Consider the following 20,937-nt stretch of genomic DNA (forward strand, 5'->3'; position numbering starts at 1 on the left):
AGTTCTCCTAGGCAGAACCTCCCTAGCTCTATTTAGTGAGAGACAGGGCTGAGACAGAGAAGCATCCACCCTGAGAGCCAGTACCAGTTCCTACAGAGAAAAGAGGCCCAAGAACCCTCAGCACCTGGCTATATGAAAAATGAGCACAAAATCAGGAGAGCAGAAGCAACATAAACCAGGCCACAAATGCCTGAACACACAGCACAGTGGAAACAAGTAGCTGGACTTCCACATAACTGCTCTGAAAGGGAGAGGACACTTGGGGACAAGGGTGTGGCCAAGTGCTTGTCCCAAAGTGGGGCTGCCCACTGTAAGGCTGAGCCACAGGAGGGCCACCTTGGTTCCCAGAAATGTGGTCCTTCTCTCCAAGACCCTGCCGGCCATTCTGCCATCCCTGACCATCCTAGACAGAAGGAGCATGGTAACAGGGGAAAGGGAAATCGCAGGTGATTTTCTCCCTCCATGACTGCTAGTACCTGCGCTTCCTAAACTTTCCTCAAGAAGTAAGTAGAACTTGAGATTTCCCAAGTTTTTTAAAAAGAAGTTAACAGGGAAAATGAATTTGAGATGTGTACTTTACAAAGGAAAAGTGCAATCTAGCCCTCTTCGCTATTAAACAAGAACAAAGGGGGGGAAAGTGCAGATTGAATGAAGAACACTTGTTGGTGAAAGCAACTTGGTGGCTTCTCTGACATTTTCTAAACAAGCACTTCCCTCCCACCTGTGACAGATTCTGACAGCTTGAGCACAGTCATCCTTCACAAAAGGCCCTCAAACAACTAAAATAAAACTAGGGTGTGACCTGAGAATATCTGTTATGGCAAAGCATTTTCCCAGTGCTCTGTTTAGGCTTCTTATGGATGGCAAAAGGCCTTTTTATAAGCCTGTGGCCTGGCTGTGTCACGGAGGAGAGGGATGTTTTGTCAATCTGAAGGAATAGTTTCTATAACTGGGGTGGTCAGACTCCCAATGACATGGACGCTCAGTACAGTAATAATAGCATCATTATTATTAACTGGCACTTGACTGCATAATCATTGTGCATGGATCTAAGCATTTTCCATCCAATATTTGATTTAATCCTCACAACAACCTTAAAAGGTAGGTATTATGATTATCTCCATTTTTAGACAAGGCACAGAGAAGTTAAATAACTTGCCCAAGGTCATTACAGTTAGCAATTCATGACACCAAGCTTACAAACTAAGCAGTCTCACCCCAAAGCACACAATCTTGGTAGAGGTTCACATTTATTCCGTATTAGATTAATGTAATTCATTTTAAATATTAAAATGATCCTGGATGTATTATGGAAGAGGAGGCAAAATTCCCATTCATTATAAAAGAAAACAGGAAGCCTTGAAGACTGTTCACGCTGCCGCTTGCAGCTCTATACCCTCTCGAGGTGGACTTGGACCAGAACCTGAGCAGAAGGAAGTTCTTTACACGTCATTCGACAGGACCCCACCCACAAAGGAACTGATTCCCTACATGTAAGGTGGGTCAGGTGATTCTAACTAAGCACACTTTGAGAAACACTGCTTTGGGGCATTCTAGAAACTTCTGAAGCTGCTGCAAATTTGGGAACTAGGTCATCAGATGTTGAAGGCTAATTCCCCTGAACTGCTAATGAGACAGGCACCGCATGTTAAAAAAGCTGTTTAAAGAGTGGAGTGGACTGAAACAGGAATTCAGAGACATTAACTCCCAGAGCTCTTTACAGACTTGCATCTAGTGGAGAGACTGCCCTCTCCACGATGTGCATATATGTTTGTTCCCAATCTTGCTGAGATAACTTGGCCAGAAGGTGCCTCAAAAATGAGCTTGATTTCTCTGGAAAATAACGGTCAAAGACAGATACACTGCGTATTAGTGTTCAAATTCAGATATCCCTAATAGAAACTTCAACAGAAAAAGGCTGAGAGGGGTGGCTCAGTGGTTAAGTGTCTGCCTTTGGCTCAGGTCATGATCCCAGGGTCCTGGGATCCAGCCCCACATCGGGCTCCCTGCTCAGCGGGAAGCCTGCTTCTCCCTCTCCCACACCCCCTGCTTGTGTTCCTGTTCTCGCTCTCTCTCTAATAAATAAATAAAATCTTAAAAAAAAAAAAAAAGCTGAGAGGGGAAGAATGTTTGTTTGTTTGTTTGTTTAATGTTTGTTCTTTAAAAGCACACAGGACTTTGTGCAACACAAAGCACGTTGCCTGGGTCTTTGCACTCATTTGTAAATTGAATAAAGATGTACTCGATTTAGGGTTGGCCTCTCTGTCTTTTAGTCTGTCAGTTACGTGCCCATCCACATATGTGAGCTCACCAATTTTGTCCTTCCTCCTTGGCTTATTTATTTCAACTGCATTACTATACGAGAAACATGGCTCCAAGTTCAGAACCGGTTTCAGTAATTTAATGAAGTTGTGTAGAAATGCTAATGATTTCTTGGGCACCAGGCTGACCTTTCCCTGCTCCTTTCTAGTCTCTGAGGGTAAGTCCTGGCTGCTGCCTCCCCTTGTGGTAGGATGCCCTCTCCTCCTGGATTTCCACAGGGTCTTAACAGAGGCTGGTTCTGCTACTTACCAGCCATGCCAATCTAGAAAGGTTTTTTTAAATCCAATTTGGCATTAAATCTCACAACCATAAAAAGGGTATAAGCAACCTACTTCAAAGTTGCTGTGAAGATTAAATAAGCTAATACAAATAAAGCACTTAGAACAGTGCCTGACATGTAGAATGCACTCCATACACGTTATCTTTTATTATGAGTCTACCTTGTAATGTTAAGAAAGATTTACATGAATCTAGAGCTTTATACTTTTCAAAGCAGTCTCAATTGATTATTGCTACAATCAGTCCTCACAACAGTCAGACAAGACGGAAAGTGTATGAGCATTTTCTGCTATAAGGAAGAACTCATTATCTCCCTAGATTTGGAGCTGGAGACCTGTCACAGTCATCTTTGTATTCCACCCCCATACATACTAGCATGAATCAATAAATTAATGTTGAATTGGACTGAATGTAGGGTTTGGCCGTGCTATCAACAGAGCAATCCTAGCCTTGTGACAAGGAGCTAGGGAACAAATTAGAATCATTATTCTAGGGAATTCCTGGCTACCCTGAACACAGAGACAAAAGGGCCACCTTTCCCAGTCCTGATTCCAACTCATCTTTGAGAAGCATCTGCAGGAGAGGGAGCAGCCAAAGGTCACTTAGAGGTAAACGGCCGAAGTGTCCATGCACAACCTCTGAGGCAGCAGAGAACCAGGATAATATAACGGGGCATTACCCAGCCCCTCCTGCTGGGCCAAATGGGGACCCATAAATGGGGCATCTCAAAGGCAGGCAATGCTGCCTTCCCTAAATGAAACGGGAGTTGCCTTTCAGTAGAGTACAGGCCAGTCAATAAACACCAGGGATTAAAAGGCTTCCTGTGGGGCCAACTGCCACCTGCCTAAATACAGAGACTATCTGGTCTCCCAGACCCTAAACAAACCCCACAGAGCATCCCTGAGGGAAAAGCTGCCATCATTCAACAGTATACGTGCCCCCCTCCCCACCAGTGATACTTTTTTTCTTTCCACTTCGGTTTATTTTTGCTCACCGACCCCTCCTTCCCAGACCTCCACCCAGGACCATCCACTCCCATGCATCCCTCCACTGCAGCTCCCACCTGGCCCTGACCTCCTCTCTCCAGGTATTTGTTCTCTGTCTCCCTCACCACCTCATCCTTCACCCCAACTTTCTAACCCACATATGTTATAGCTGCCCTGAAAAACACAGGCTTTGGAATCACTCCAGCCTTGGTTCTACCTCCAACAGAGTAATTTATAGTACTTAACTTTTTAGGGCTTTTCTGATCTAGAAAGTGAAGACAAGCCCATGAGAGTACAGCACCTAGCACAGTACCTGGCACCCAGCATGCACTCAGTACTTCCTGCCTTGTCCCACTCTCCACATTTTTCTTCTTTCTTTCCTGGGTTTCGTGACTCTGACTGTCACTGTTCATAGGTATTATATGTGCTACATACATCCAAATGTCTTAACCCAAAGGAAGGGACTCAAATGATGAAAATTTTAGTCACCAAGGTTAACCATGTAGCAGGTGCATTCTGGGACAAGGTCCCATCAGCAACCTTCAAATTACACTAGAGATAAGACTGGTTACCTTATACGTCCCCACCATAAATGGCCCATTTGGTGAAGAAAGTAACCAGAGGGGACAGAAAGACACAGAGCTGAGGGTCACTTATGGCCAGCAAAGGATAAATAAAGGCCTCCGTTGAAAATAGAGCTACCCTACAACCCACCAACTGCACTACTCCTGGAGATACAAATGTAGTGATCCAAAGGGGCACCTACACCCCAATGTTTATAGCAGCAATGCCCACAACAGCCAAACTATGGAAAGAGCCCAGATGTCCATCGACAGAAGAATGTATAAACAAGATATGGTACATGTGCATACAATGGAATATCACCTAGCCATCAAAAAAATGATATCTTGCCATTTGTAATGACGTGGATGGAACCTAGAGGGTATTATGCTAAGCGAAGTAAGTCAATCAGAGAAAGACAATTATCAAGTGATTTCACTCATATGTGGAATTTAAGAAACAAAACAGAGGACCATAGGGGAAGAGAGGGAAAAATAAAACGACAAAAACAGAGAAGGAGACAAACCATAAGAGACTTAAAAAAAAAAAAAAAAGATTTTATTTACTTATTTGTCAGAGAGAGAGAGTGAGCGAGCACAAGCAGGGGGAGCGGCAGGCAGAGGGAGAAGCAGGCTCCCCACTGAGCAAGGAGCCCAATGTGGGACTCTATCCCAGGATCCTGGGATCATGACCTGAGCCGAAGACAGATACTTAACTGACTGAGCCACCGAGGTGTCCCCCATAAGAGACTCTTAATCAAAGGAAACAAACAGGGTTGTTGGAGGAGGTAACTGGGTGATGGACATTAAGGAGGGCATGTGATATAATGAGCACTGGGTGTTATATGCAACTGATGAACCACTGACCTCTACTTCTGCAACTAATAATGCACTATATGTCAATTAATTGAATTTAAATTTAAAAAGATTTTTAAAAAGGCCTCTGTAAGGTAAGGGCAGCACTCTCACATGCAACTAAAACCCCAAAAGAAAGCTTCCCATCATTCCACATTTACATGTAAAAATGTTTAATTAATTCTGTCAGCAAGAACAGCTGCCAGTTTCACTAGAAACACCATCTGGTTCATTTCTGATAAGGCCCAGGCACAACTTCACATAGGCCAGAGACTGCCTACAATATGGTTCCCAAAAGGTGGCATCCTAGATGACAGCTCCAAGGCAGTGTGCCATTCCTCTCTCCCTGGTGCTCGGAAGCTGCTCCTGCAAGTTCACGATTAGGCCTGAAATAAACCCAGAGCTTCATTCTTTTATATGTATCTCCTTCAGATCTTCCAGGCATCACCCTGGCTAACTCAACATAGGGTCTTAAGACAAGTCACCCAGTTCCTCTGTGCCTCACTTCCTGTAACTCTGAAGTGGGCACATGCTCCACCTCACTTCCAGACACGAACCAGAACTAACTTAAGCAGGTCTGCTTTCAAAAACCAGATAAATACTACAGAAACATGGCAAACAGCCTGAACAACTTGTATTTCAGAGGGGCTTTCATAAAGTGGGTGCCAGGGTGGCTTCTCCACTGTAGAGTCTCATTTTGCAATTAGCTAAGATTAAGAGGGTCCTTTCCACAAGGTCTTTAAGCTCCTCCAAGGATCTTCCTTTTGCCAAGCCAACAGGAAGCACTTTGATGTACTTCACTAGAGGCCTTTAGGCAGCCACAAATAAGGAAAAGAAAGCAGGCTGGAAATCTAGAGCAGACTCGTCTAGAGGTGCACAGACTTGACTGGTATTAAGTATTTAAAAGTGATTGCCTCAATAGCAGGGCCCTTCAGATCCTGATGTGGAATTATACAATGTGGATGCAATACTACAGCAAGTATATATTCCAAAGAAGATGGAATACAAGGTTTGCCAGCCACCACTAAATGCAAATTTGGAAAAGGGTGTATTTGAAACACACGAAAACAACGTCAAAACTATGAAGTGTGGGGCGCCTGGGTGGCTCAGTCATTAAGCGTCTGCCTTCAGCTCAGGTCATGATCCCAGGGTCCTGGGATCCAGCCCCACGTCGGGCTCCCTGCTCCGCGGGAAGCCTGCTTCTCCCTCTCCCACTCCCCCTGCTTGTGTCCCCTCTCTTGCACTCGCTCTGTCAAATAAATATTTAAAACAAAACAAAAAAACAAACAAAACTATGAAGTGCAAGAATCTGTATACATACATATACTCCTTCCAGGCCACTAGGCAAATTTAGGTGGCTGTAACTTTTGACATTGCATTGCATTTTTTACCAGATGGTAAGTACTTCATGACCCCTATGAAGAAGGGAGAAAGGCCAATGTTGTAAAGTCTGATGAAGAGAAAACCAAAGAGGTAAGGGTGAGAAGTGTACTGTACAAACCCAAAGTGAAAAAGTGGTGGCATCAGCTCTGACCCCCTAAGTTTGGTGATGAGGATCTCTCACTTTCTGGAAACAATTCTGGGTAGAAATCACTCAGAGCCCTCTCCTCCCCCCCCACATCAAAATGTGAATATACAGAACAGGAGCCCACAGCACAAAGCTTAAAACCTATTTCCCACCAAGTCTAACTTCAGCGCAACCATTCAGTCTCACAAACAGGCAGAAGATACTTATTTATGGAGCAGGTAGGAAGTCGCAGGCAGCACCAAAGTGGTATGGAGAGAGGCCTTCCCCTAGGGAGGCTTAGCCCATCCCTGTGCAGGCCTTACAGGATGAAGGAAGGAGAGGTGAACAGACTCTGGGCTGTGAGGCTGTCGGTGTGGACTCCAGCGGGAGGGCAGTTAACAGAGAAGGCCATTTTCTGCTGCTAATTCAACATGGCCTCAAGACAAGTCACCAAACCACTCTGTGCCTCACTCTCTGTAACTCTGAAGTGGGCATTAACTCCACCTCACTTCCAGCACAGCTGTGAGGATAACAGCTGACAGAAGTTAGTATTTACTAAGCACTAACCACGTGCCAAATACCAGGCTACCCGCTTGATATGTCTGCTCCAAACCCTATATGTAGTAGATACTACTATAAACCCCCATTTTCAGTTGAAGAAACTGGGGCTTAACAAAGAGACTTACCCAAAGCCACATAAGGCAGACTGAAAATTTAACACTACAAAAGCAAGGGTCGACCATGAATTAATATCACTTCTTCCCCAAATAAACTGCCATTTGAGTACTTTTTAGTTGTCAGGCACTGTACCTGGTTTTAAAGATCCAGTTTTGGGGCACCTGGGTAGCTCAGATGGTTAAGTGTCTGCCTTCGGCTCAGGTCATGGTCCCAGAGTCCTGGGATCGAGCCCCACATCAGGCTCCCTGCTCAGTAGGAAGCCTGCTTCTCCCTCTCCCACTCCCCCTGCTTGTGTTCCCTCTCTCACTGTGTATCTCTCTGTCAAATAAATAAATAAAATCTTAAAAAAAAAAAAGATATGGCCTAAAAAGAAATAAAAATAAATATCCCGTTTTATCTGATTTTCATAATTATCCCATGAAGGGGTACTTTTAAGCTATATATGCCAAGACTCAAAAATTCAAATGACACAAAAAGAAAGTTTTAGAAATTATAATTTTCCTGTTACCCTTCAACACCCCCAAATCCTCCACAGCAAGTAATCATTAATATTTTGGTAGCTACCTTCCTGGAGACAAATACTGTTAAAAAGTACCGTCTCCATTTTACAAAGGACAAAAATGAGGGCCATAGAGGTTAAACTTAGCTCAAGGCATAGAGCTGGCAAATGGCTGAGCTGACAGTGAAAGCAGGATTGGTCTGAACCCAAGGCCTGCTATCTTCCCCTTGCCTCCCACTCAGTACCCACTTCTTAAAACAATCGCCATTTTCATTCACCAAAGGAAAGGGGGAAACTGTGCCTGGCTCACAGCCAGTCTTACTCCTCCACTTTCCCAACGACATGGAAAAACAGGGCTGTCTAAGCACACCCTGCCCCAATAACATCAGCACTGCTTTATGTTTCTCCAAATCTAAGCCGTCCTGGGTGAGATGGGACCTTCACTTCCAGCTTCCTCCCTGCCCTCACAGACGCATCTTTGCCTCTGAAAACAAGGGCAGGACACTAGGGAAGAGGCGGTCAAGCCTTGCCTACAGGAAACCCGAGATCCCCTTGTCTGCAGAAAAAGGAAGGATGTTCCTACAGGAGCCCTCACAAGTTCTCAGGCGAAGACAGTCCCCCTTTGTAAACAGTTTTTACAGAGTTGCTCAAAATCCCCATTACTGAGTCCTTAAGACCCAAAGAACTCAGAACTTCTTCTCTGGCTTACCCCCTGGCTTACCCCCAACTGGACCTTCTAATAACCCCCAAACTGCATGGATTCCTAGATACCAAGGTTTTGACCCTATGGTCTCTCCCCTCCTCCAAAAATAAAAATAAAAGCCCCTCAGACAATACAGGAATGCTTTTCTTTAGTTAGGAAATGAAAGCTGCCTTTCAAATTTTGTACACTTCCACATTTTTGTCCCAACTGTACATAAAAACATACTGACCTTGAGAGTACCTATGCTGAGATGGGGTGGGGGAAAAGGAAAGGGTTGTTGTATTGTTTTTCATGAGAAAGTTAAGATTTATCAAATCTGCAATTCCAGGAGGTTTCCTATTTCCCAGCATGTGGTACCAATGTTTGATTCAGCCCGAGCCCCGAGCTGACTCAGTGTCACTATTTACAAGCACAGTGGCTGCTAAATGTCTACCCGTTACCAAAGGCCTTGGCTTTCCCATTCGTAAAACGGGACTAAAATCTTCCTCACGGTATGATAGGACATCTTACGTGAAAGCACTTTGTAAAATGAAGAAATCTGTACTGCTATTAATATGGCTGCCCAGTGTGCAAAGTAAACACAGCGGAGACTTATATTTTTTTTAAGATTTTTTTTTTCTATTTATGTATTTGAGACAGAGAGAATGAGAGAGAGAGCACATGAGAGGGGGGAGGGTCAGAGGGAGAAGCAGACTCTCCGCCGAGAGGGGAGCCCGATGCGGGACTCGATCCAGGGACTCCTGGATCATGACCTGAGCCGAAGGTAGTCACCTAACCAACTGAGCCACCCAAGCGCCCAACACAGCGGAGACTTAAACCAGCCCTTCCAAAAACAAAAAACAAAAAACCAGCCCTTCCATCCTCGAGGGGCTTAAAAATCTATGAATGAAAAAGACAAACCAAAATAGAGAACATTTGTTAGGCTGTGTGCTGCAAAGAATCCCTGCGGGGAGATGATTAAATGGGAAAGAGCATTCAATAAATACTCGTTCAATTAATAAATGAATTCTGATGCACTGTTTGAAAAATACCTACCTTGTTGCTATTCACAGAAAGTTTTACTAACACCATAGGCTCTGAAATCTGTTCATTCTGCTGTTGCTCACATACATCCAAGAAAAGCAGTGGCATTTGTAGAGAGCTGCCCTTCTTTCAAAGATGTGATTTTTCAAAAGCATGCATAGACCTTCAAAGGAGATGACCTACACAATTACATTTTATAATTCCAGAGTAATAGAACCACCCCCAAAAGAGCTCATTTCTGGAGAACAAACAGAAACAAGCCATCCTACTACTACTTCCTTGTTTGCAACCAGATTCACAGTGGATGCTAAAAATATATTAAGTAAATAAGGCGAAACTGTAGATACACACTTGTAGGTCGGATTTAGGGCATGACTGATGCCTCCTGAGGCTTTTAAAAGATGGACAGAGTTCTAGAAACAAAAACCTGGTCCTGAAAATTAACAGGGGTAACTCTGGTATTGGATCCAAATTCTTAAGGGGCCCTGCAGTTTGGTTTTCACTAGCCTTGCTAAATCATTTGGAAGAACCTCTAGTACCCTCTCCTTGCTTCACCTCCTCCCACCTCCATGGTTTCTGGGCAGTCTTCTTTTCCTGCTATCAGTCAGAGTGAAGTTGGTGAATGTTAACCGCTTTTCATCACCCTGTTTATATCTGTTTTTCACTCAACCCAGGCCTCCCCTTCAAATGTCTGTTTTTAGAATCTCATCACTAATACCACTTTTTGATTCCTTGTCATCCACAGCTCATAACCTCAAGGTCACCTTGCCCTCTCACCCTTTTGACTTTAATCCTCTATCCCTCCTCAATCACTTATCAATCAAATAATCCAGGAGCTGAGTACGAAGTGGACAAGGCTCTCACTGACTGACCTCAGGTGACTCCCAACCTCAGCCTGGAATCTGGGCCAACACAGAGATGGCTCCCCTTAGAAGTAAAATATATGTGGCTGCGTGCTTATTGGGAGCCTTATGTGTACCAGTACTGTATTAGGTTCTTTGCCGCCTCAGCCAGTTATTAAGCCACAGAGCAATCAAGAAAAGAGAGATCACAAGTCAACATTTACCTCTAAAATTGAGGCCTAGGGAAGACAGGAAAACGTTCCCTAAAGAATTCACACTGCTGCTCCTATTTCCCTTCTCCCAATTTCTCACTGTGGAACCCATACCCACTTTTCTCTATTAAAAAAAAAAAGAAAAAGAAAGAAAAGATATTTCAGGGTCAGAAAACATTTCCACAATAAAAACTGATTGGTTAAAGAAAGCCTGTAAACAGGAATCCTCACACCAGACCAAATTCCTAGACCTACCTTACTCTGTGGGGAAAGGCAATTTGCTTTCTTGCCTGGAAGGCCAGGAGGATTCTCCAAGGATATTTTTCCAGCCCACCTCTCTTCCTGGGTGCTTGCTGGACTGGAGCACAGATGTCATTGAAAAAGTCAGAGCAACTCCTTCAGAGTATCGAACTGAAAGTCTACTTTACACAACAGATTCCTCCAATACTACTCTCAAATTAAATAACCCATGGGTATTCCCCTGGACTGTTAAAGCCATGAAGGCAAGAACTATGTCCATTTTGTTCTTTGTTTACAACTGTATACCTAACACTGACCACAGGCATTCACTAAATACTTGCCAAAGAAATGACGAGATTTACTTCCTTTTGGCTTCTGCACCAACCATCTACCTAACTCACACCAGCCTGACGTCACAGCCCAACCAGACCATCAGCTCACAAATTATTATGACTCGAAGGTAAAGGGAAAAAAAGATGGCCCAATGAACTCTTATGAAACCCAGAGCCTGTTTTTCTTGCCATCCTGCCGTGTAACATGCAAAATCCCACAGGACTGAAACCAGGAGGTAGTTGGCCTTCCCACGGCACAGTCTCCACCTGGCAGGTGGATAAGAATCAAAGACTGATAAAGGTGTGGACCAGCTAACATACCACTTGTTAATTCTCTAAAAATGTCTTCAGCAGGCCAACTGAAAAAGCACTACCCACTGAGCACAAAACTGCTCACCGGCTTTCCAGGGTGGAGAAAGCTAGCACATATGACCTCAGCCCAAGAAGCCTGGTTCCTTCCAGACTGATTAGAGACAGTTAGAGATGTGTGTTCACACTGCAGTCATGAAGGGTTTTACACTGCTAATGGGGTGGGGAGAGGGGGCAACAGCCCTCCCAGACCGCCCGTTCCTAATTATCAGGAAGTCCTACTACATCTAGGATGCCAACAGTACCTGCCACTGTCCCACCCGGGCAAGGGGGACCCAAAGGGGAAAATGACTCAGGGAACACATCCCATTGGCCAAGAGCAGGTGGTGTTTTATGAATTGCAAGGAATTCATTCACAATACAGAGATACAATAGTTAAGCAGGCCCAGCCTAAGCACAACAGCACTCATTTTAACAACAGTTCTTCCTCAGAAGAACTGAACTTAAAGACTCATTCCTCTCTGTAATTTCACTATTAGATTTGAAACCACAGTCACAGAAAGGACATGAATTTGTTCCTAACAACATGAACCACACACTGTTCTGGGCTCCAATGCCCTTTCTCTGAGACAAGCCCAGAGGAGAGAGAAGTTGATCATACAGGGGCAGAAAGAGCACTAGACTAGTGATCAGAAGCCCTGACTTCTCTCCTGGCCCTGTCACCACTCAGGGAAGTCGGCTCTGAGCATCCATTTCCCATTCTTCCTTTCTATAAAGTGAGAAGGTAGAAGGAGATCATCCCCAAAGTCCCATCCTTCCAACTCTAGCATCTAATGAGCCTAGAGTCTCTCTCACCACATACTTGGTTTGCTGTGCAAAGAAGTTTTGATAATACCTGTATATTATACTCAAGAATTTGAATCTTCAGATAAGAATTTTATTTTACCTCACTCAGCCTTTTGAGACCCCTAGCACTTGGGGTAGAACACACTCCAAAACTCTAAACTTCATCAGGGAAATTATGGCAGCATTCATACACATTTACACACACACACACACACACACACACATACACACACACACACACACACAGAGGCAGGAACTTTCTGGAAGGACTGATCCTTGGGCTTGGCTCCAGGTACAAGAGAAGGTAATACAGGTACAGGATAAGATAATTCAAGTTTCTAGATTTTGTCTGGCTTATTGGACAAAAGGCCATGTGCCTTGTGCCCCACATTTCTCTGGGGTGGAACCATCTTGATCCTCTAATAAAAAAATGAGGTGGCCTGCACACACACACACACTTTCAAGAGCTTTTGGTAGTGACCTAGGAGTAAGAAAATCAAGAGCAGCTACTGATCACAAATGCTAGTAGTTCCAATTAGGACAAGGGCAAGAGGAGGCTCTGTATTATTTCAGTAATATAGCTGGTATGGTGTGAAACCAGCCAGGAGCAGATCCCGTAGAGGAAATGACACTCCCAGCAGTACCATCTGTTCCTCTTTGTGTCTGGCATGATCTACATTTTTAACCTCAGGTGCAACTGAGGTCCACCAGTAAGAGCCCTATAAAAGCTGTTCTGAAGAGCAGTCTTTCTCAGACCTACATTTAAACCACACTCAGGACCCCTCTCCCTCCCTCATACCTTGATGGTTGGCTATCCATCCCAGCCTAAAAGAAGCCTCTAAGCAGGTGCACAGAACCCTGGCATGGAATGTTTCATAAGAAAAGGAAAAGCTTCTGAGAACTATAAACTACATTTGATAAGAAAGGCTCTGTGGGGTTCATGGTAAAGTTCACTCCATAAAACACAATGCTGCAATTTAGAACTGAGGTTTCATGCTGAAAAATCTTTTTTTTTTAAAGCAGCAGTACATGTGCACTGAATGTAGGCACTACTGCATCTGTAAACTCCCATTACTCTTTAAAGTTCAGCACCGAAGATTTGGAAACAATGCTATTGTATTCTTACACACATAATTCTTCCTTTCATTTTTTCTTTTTCTTGGTAGCATCTTTTCTTAAATCAGGGCAATATCCTCAACAACACATAATCAAAAGTTTTTGCCATAACACTGTTCTTCCCCAAACTGCATAACCAAAACGTTAACTCCAAAGTAGAAATATGGATGCAGATTTTAAAATACCTCCCTTAGAAATAAACACATATGGCTACACAAAACTTTATACATGGGTGTTGACAGCAACATTATTTTTAATAACAGAAAACAATCCAAATGTCCATTAGCTGATGAATGGATAAACAAAATATGATATATCTATACAACAGATTATTTAGCAATAAAGTGGAATAAAGTACTGATACATGCTATAATATAGATAAATCTCAACATTATGCTAAGTGAAAGAAGCCAACTTCTAAAGACCACATGTTGTATGATTCTGTTTATGTGAGATGTCCACATAGGTGAACTACAGAGAAAGAAAGTAGATTCGGGGTCGCCATGGGCTACAGAGGTTGTGAGGAACAGGGAGTGACTACTAATGGAGTTTCTTTTTGAGGTGATGAAAATGTTCTAAAATTAGAATATGGTGGGCGCCTGGGTGGCTCAGTTGGTTAAGCAACTGCCTTCAGCTCAGGTCATGATCCTTGAGTCCCGGGATCGAGTCCCGCGTCGGGCTCCCTACTCAGCGGGGAGTCTGCTTCTCCCTCTGACCCTCCCCCCTCTCATGTGCTCTCTCTCTCTTTCAAATAAATAAATAAAATAAATCTTTAAAAAAATTAGAATATGGTGAGAGCTGTTAGCTACAGCTGATCTAGTTGATGGAATATTACAAAGCCATTAAAAATAATTACAAAGGCTATATGTCATTACAGAAACATATTTATGGTATAATGCTAAATGAAAAAAATAAACCAATACAAAATTGAATGTACAGGGATTCCCAACTGAAAGCAAGCAGAGAATAAATGCAAATGATGTTTGTGGTAGCATGGTAGAATCATGATGAGTTTCTTCTCCCCCTCTATTCTCCAAACTTTCTGTAATCTTGTCCCCAATGTGTTAACAATTAAAAAAAAAAAAGTAGCCCCCCAGTCTTCCCTCAGACAGTTAGCCTAGGTTACCACTTAAAATACAAAATAAATAAAATCACCTTACTCTCTTTTTCAAGTTCCCTTTTTTAAAACTTCCACCCACTTAGTTTATTGAGATCAACTGAGAAGAGCCCAAAGAAAGAAGAATGGGATAAACAGTCCTATCCCATTCCCAGAAGCCAGTTTCATTTTACTGGCTTTGTCGGAAGCCGAAGCCTAGTCTAGCCAAAAGTCTAGCAGAGGGAGTCTACACACAGGCCAACTCCATGCTCTGATCTTACAAACTTCTGCAGGTGAAGGCAAGTCACTGCTGACAGGAGGTTGGATTTGGAAAGATGAGACTTTCCCCCTCCTTAAGAAAGGATGGTAAGAAAGGGGAGGCTGGGAAAGAGCCCCTATTTATACCTCTTCTCTGAGGTATAAATCTCCAACTACAGGAGAAAAGAATCCTGAGTCACTGAATTTTTCACCACAAAAGATCCTCTTCTGAGTAATAAAGAACTGTCAGTCACCACCTCTGCTGTCTGCAAACCCCTGAGAACCTATTACTGTCATCAGAACCCAGGCTAACTTTCCCAAAATCAAGCAATGGGGCTCTACAAAAAAAAAAAAAAAGTCTAACACTTGCACATATGTGTGGGAGGGGGGAGTACAGGGTGGGGAGAGTACATTGCTATCAGGTAATTTTAGGGATCTACTAACACTGGCAACAGTAACAGGGAACTATATCTGTTTCTGCTTGAGAAAACGCTTCAATAATATCCTGTTTCTGGAATACTGCATAAATTCTTGGCATGCAGCCTTCAGATGTTTCAAGAGTGCTATTTTCCTTTTCTGAGACAGAAGGGCCCAGGAAGGAGAATACATCAGAGGCCACATGGGAGCCTGTGAAAACTGTCCAAGTCTCACTGCAGTTGGGGCATTTTCTGCTGTTACTATACCAGCACCTTCACGGAGACTCAAGTGTCCCCAAGCCCTGACAGAAGCACAGGTGGCCTTTCACAGCCGAAGTGACCCAGCTCAGTACCACTGGAGGTCTACCAGCAGAGTGGAGACTTCCACACTCAGGTAAGAATCAGAAGATGAGAGAGCAAACAGAGGAGCCCTGCTGGTTTCTAGGCCAAAGGACTAAAAGGGAAAGAAAAAGGACACCATCACAGACACACATGAGCACAAAAAAAGGAAACATCTACAGGTGCCTGACAGGTTTTGCTGCTAAAACCTAAGCCTTTTAAGAGGTACCTCTTTCCCCAGTGCCTCTACTTTTTCAAATAAAGGTTTTACACAAAGACACTCACGAACTTACAAGCATCCAAGGGAACAATGGCTGTTGCCTTGAATCCCAGCCAGAGTGGGAGTGAACAGATCTTGATGCTCAAGGACAGTCACCCCCACACTGTCCTGGAATTGCTTCACTGGTCTCAGATTCAGAGCTGCTGCAGCTTCAAATACTCATCACAAAACCCCCAGCCCCAAACCTCAAGCTGCATCCTTCATTCCCACCGATATGAAAATAGCTCTCCCACATTATAGGCATCATTTCTCACTGCTCTAGTTTCCAAGTCTCCTGCAATGTGGCAACATAACTTAAGAATATTAATTTTTTTTAAAAACCATTCCACTAAATGAAGTCTCACTATGGTGGGATATATGGGTGACCCCTAGACTGAAGCCATCTTGAGGAGAAACTGAGAGAAAGTGTCTCTATTATCATATATGCATTTGTTCCAATGTTTACCCTTAACCCACTGTCCTAATACTCAACACTCAGGTCCGTTTTCAAATATTAAAAAAATTAGGCACTGGGCTTCTTCCTCTATTTGTTCTTTCCCCCACTGCTTAAGGGAAGATCCCTAAACAAGACTTCCTTACTGTTCAAAAAGATGGAAGAGGGAAAATGAATCCTGCTTGTCAGTTTCAACTAGGAGATCACATGTCAATTCAGGAGCTCAGTAAAATGTTTCACACATGGCAATTACACAACCACTACCATTGGACCTGCTGATATTCGGGCCTTCAAGTGGGCACTGCAGGCCTGTAAGTGGGCACTAATCCTGCTGCCTCAGTGAACTGTCTCTTGGTACATGGGTAAGTAGAGGGGGAAAACAGCACATCTACTCTCTGGTCTTCCTTCTCTGCCCACAAGCAGCTCTAAGACTTCTCCACAGTTCACTTGTTTCAGTACAGAAATGAGGAAGCTTATGTGAATAATTTTTTTAAAAATACTGTAATTCTCTGAGCCCACAGCCAGACACCAGTACAGCTGACCCTTGAACAACACAGGTTTGAACTGCACAGGTCCACTTCCATGCAGATTTTTTACAGTACAGTATTGTAAACGTAGTTTCTCTTTCTTGTGATTTTCTTAATAACATTTTCTTTTCTCTAGCTTACTTTATTGTAAGAATACAATATATAATACATGTAACATACAAAATAAGTTTTAATCAGCAGTTTATGTTATCACTAAGGCTTCCTGTCAACAGCAGGCTATTAGCAAAGTTTTGGGGGAGTCAAAAGTTATACATGGATTTTTGACTGCATCGGGGTCAGGACCCCTAACCTCGTGTTCTTTAAGAGTCAACTATAGTTACCTGGTTGTCACAACAGCTAAGAATATGGGCAAAGCGCATAAGGAATGATGTAAAACATAAAGCAAGTCTTTCTCTGGGCTATAGAAAAGCATGGAGGGAGTGAAATAATGCTTAGTAGCAATAAACCTGAAATCAGTTCTTACTTTTAAAAAACCAGGTGAATTATTACCTTTGGAGGGTGCATTTATGTGTATGGAGTGGGAGGGTAGCTGTAGAAATTGCTGCCCCAGCAACAGCAAAGGAGGAAATCCCCTGCCAGTAGATGCACCATTACATAAGAGTACAAGTTCAGTCACCACAGGATGGAGACCTGCCAGGAAACCAAACAAAGTGCTGAGGTCTCTTCTCTACCAGCCGCATCTGCAACACCTCATTCTACCTTTCTTTTCCTTTTTGCTGCCTAAATTCTGGGACTTGAGAAGGCAGGCCTCAGCAAATAAGCTGAACTACGCCGTTTGACCCTGGGTTTGGTCTCCTGGTTTAAATATTTGGCAGGGGGAGACAGCCCTACTCTGAGCACATAGGGACCTGTCCCCATCTAACTACAGGTAAGGATTTGTTTCATATGCCATTTCTACTATAGTATCCAAGTCACTCTGCGGACAAGTCCTATCCATCAGTCCTCATACCAGTAGTGTCCTCTAATTTAACTCACTGGACAGCAGCTCCTTAAGGAGCAAATGGTCACAACTTAAAATTAACAACATAAACCAAAATACACTGACTTAAAAGACTGTGAACTCCCTGACGGCATGGCTGTGTTCTGTCTTATTCATTGCAGTATCCCCAATACCTAGCACAGTGCCTGGCATACAGTCTGTATCACAGAAATACTGGGGAAAACTAATGCAACAATGAATAAACAAATGAATATTGTGCACATACCGTAAGTGTGTACCCTGGAGAGTTATGGATGCTCAAGATTTGAAAAAGAGCTTGAAGAAGTAGTGCCTTCAAAAACTTCTAGAAAGACTCCAGTTTCAATTTTACTAAATGGTAAGCAAATTAGAAGCTAACAGTATAATCTAACAGATAAAGTGTGGGCTCCACCATGAGCTATTTTTGTGACCTTGGGCAAGTTATTTGTTTGGTTTTGGTTTCAACTGAAAAAAAAAAGGAATCATAACAATATCTACCACAAAAGTCTGTTATTAAATGAGAACAATAAAGTTAAGTTCTTGGCACAAAGCTTGGTACACGGTCCTCAAGAACTGTTCCTATTATTGCTATTATTGTTGCTTTATTAAATACCTCCTTTACTGAAGGGGAAGTAGACCTACTCAAAATTTTCATTTCTGGTTGAATATGCATCTAGCTAAAAATGCAAAGCCCAGAAAATTCAGAACTCAACGCCAAGAACATGTCTATACTAGCCTCCACTAGATGGTGACAATTTGGGTGTGGAATTCCCAAAACAGAAAAGGTGTGTGTGTGTGTGTGTGCGCGTGTGTGCGCGCGCGCGTGTGTGTGCGCGCGCGCATCATTCATACGTATATTTTAAACCAGAGGAATGAAAAGAGCAAGAAATGAATTAACCACTGCAAAGACTGGAAAGACACACTTCTAGCTCTGCAGATGGAGAAAGGGGTAGTAAATGCCTACAGTTAATTGAACTGGGTAGTTTTACTGCACCTCTGTGCAGAGCACACACACGCCCAGTTAGCAAGAGCAACAAAGCCCAGCGAGCTCCCTGCCACCAACAGTACATTCTGTGGGAACAACAGTATTAGGCCTCTTGGCCAAGACATGAACTTCCCCCTAATGAGCCAGACTTGATTTTGACGCCCTTTTCGTCTTGGGTCTTACGGTGCCACCCCCACAGCACGCTAATCTCATTACAGGTAACTTTCCACTTCTGCAGCCCCCCGGGCAAACCGTGAGGGAGGGTCACACCTACACTATTATTTGGAGTCCCTAAAAACCAGGAGCAAAAAAGAAAGTCTACATATATAAACAGGAAGTGGTTTCGGTGAGTCTCAGCCAGGATAATAAGTAAAGTTTCTGAGATTAAAGAGCAGATGAGGCGCGGGGGCTCCAGAAAGCTCCAATGCTCCCACACACAGACTCCCAAGATTTATTTCCTGAGGAAATCCACCGTCGCCAAGCCACCCTGCCCCGCGCAGGGCCCGCAGCTATGGTCGGCCGAAGGGGGAAATAACAGTAATAAGAAAGGGGGCCTCCGCCTACCTTCTCTCCCGCGACCCACAAAGTCTGGTTTCAGCCCCGACTCCCGGCCAGAGAGCGCGACCCCATACGCCGGGCGAGGCCAGGCGGCGCGCCCGGGTCCCGGCCACCAGCTCCCGGCCGCAGACCGGCCGTCCGGTCCTCTTCCCGGCCTACGCACAGCCCACGCCGCTGCCCGCTCAGCCTCCCCGGCCGCCCTCCCGGCCCCGCGCGCGGCCGGCCGGGTGACAGCGGGGCCGGCGCACACAGCGGCCGATGCCGGGCGGCCGGCCGGGGCTTCCCGGCGTCCCCCCCCCCCCCGGAGGTGCGCGCCAGCCCCGCGCCCCTGACAGCCGGCCGGGCGCGCCAGTGACACAATGCCTGGCCCTGCCGCCCTCCAGCCGCGGTGACAACTCACCCCGGGAACCGCGCGGCGACCTCCGCGAGGGGGGCGCTCGAAGCTTCCGCGGCGCCGGGATCGGCTCTGCCGCCTGCGCGCGCCCGCAACCCTCTCGGGTCTAGGCGAGGCCCTGCTTGCCCTTGTCTGGCTAGCGCTGGCCGGCGCTGCAGGAGGAGGCGGCGGGAGGCGGGGGGCGAGGTTGTCGCCGGCTTAGGAGAATGGAACGCGGCGGCGGCAGCGGCTCCCGCGTCACTGGCCCAGCTGTACCGCTCGGGCGGGGTAGAAGCGCGGAGGGGGGAGGGGAAGGGGCGGGCAAGGGGCGGGGTCAGGCGCGCACGCAACAAGCGCCGGCGTCGCGCCGCCGGGACCGCCCCGCTGGGAGGCCCTGCCAGTCGACGGCTGCCAGCACGCACGCGCTGCCGGAGGGGGCCGCACGCCCCGGGGGAGGTGAGCCCGGAACCGGGACGGGGCGGGGCGGGGCGGGGCGGGGCGTGGGGGACCGCTTAAAGGGACAGTCACGCCTACTGCGCTTGAGTGGCCCCGGCCGTGGTACGGACTCGGCCTGCGCCGCGTTTGCAGTGCGCTCTCCAGTTCTTTTACTATTATTATTTTGTGGAATTTTTGGATGTTATTTGGATTATGGGATTACTATTATTTGCAAATAATTGGTTTGCTCCCCGGGTCACAGGGCGCTTTCACGCATGTTGTCTTATTAGCTCTTGACTCGCTTACCAGACCTAGGGCTGATGCAGGTTATCATCTCCCTATTAGGGAGTACTTCTCAAACAGTGTAGCGTCGATTACCAAGCTTGAAATTGCCCCAGGGGGTAGGTGCGTGTAAAAATGCAGATTTGGGATCCCGCCTCCAACCATTCTGATTCAGGAAAGCTAGGATCGGACTCAAGAATCTATTTTTAAGAAGCAAGCCGAAGTGATTTCTCAGCACATCGAAAGCACTGGACAGACCTCCAGGTTGAGAAAACTGTAGTTAAGAGCAAGGATCGGCAGAGTTGGTGCTACGACCACACCATACTCCTAACTTTATTTCCCATCCTAAGCCTTGCCTCTTTGGGCTGTTTTCCAGCATATACTATGCGAACAGTTTGTGCACTGTATCGCTACATCGTTTGTTGGTGATCTCACTGCAGCCCTGGGAGGTAAGTCCTCCGTTTGTGTGTTTACAGGGCTTGTGGCCCGTTGATGGTGATGATAGTGACTTTATCTTTGTGCCCCAGGACCTTGTACAGTGCCTATTCAGAGGTGCTCGATAAATGTTCCCGGAGCTCCCACTTGAGAATCAGTGCCAGAGTTTGTGCTTGGACCCACAGACTTCCGCCTACTGCAGCTTAGGTCAGGCAGGCCCCTCCTCCCAGAT

General features: G+C 45.2%; 1 protein-coding gene across 2 annotated transcripts in view; it reads right to left on the bottom strand.

The window, feature by feature from the left end:
• Window positions 1-19,831, bottom strand: part of SUSD6 (sushi domain containing 6) — a 93,254-nt gene extending 73,423 nt beyond the window's left edge. The window contains exon 1 of one of the 2 annotated variants that reach the window (XM_028125052.2): window positions 19,581-19,831. The gene's annotated coding sequence lies outside the window, so the exon portion shown is untranslated. Of the gene's footprint in view, window positions 1-17,168; window positions 17,295-19,580 lie in introns of those variants that run through there. The other variant, XM_088024562.1, reaches the window with a different exon arrangement.
• Window positions 19,832-20,937: the final 1,106 nt, after the last annotated feature.

Source organism: Eumetopias jubatus, unplaced genomic scaffold (genome assembly GCF_037043125.1).
Source record: "Eumetopias jubatus isolate StellerSeaLion01/CBP00866 unplaced genomic scaffold, mEumJub1_p1.0 scaffold_7, whole genome shotgun sequence".
NCBI classification, from domain to species: domain Eukaryota; kingdom Metazoa; phylum Chordata; class Mammalia; order Carnivora; family Otariidae; genus Eumetopias; species Eumetopias jubatus.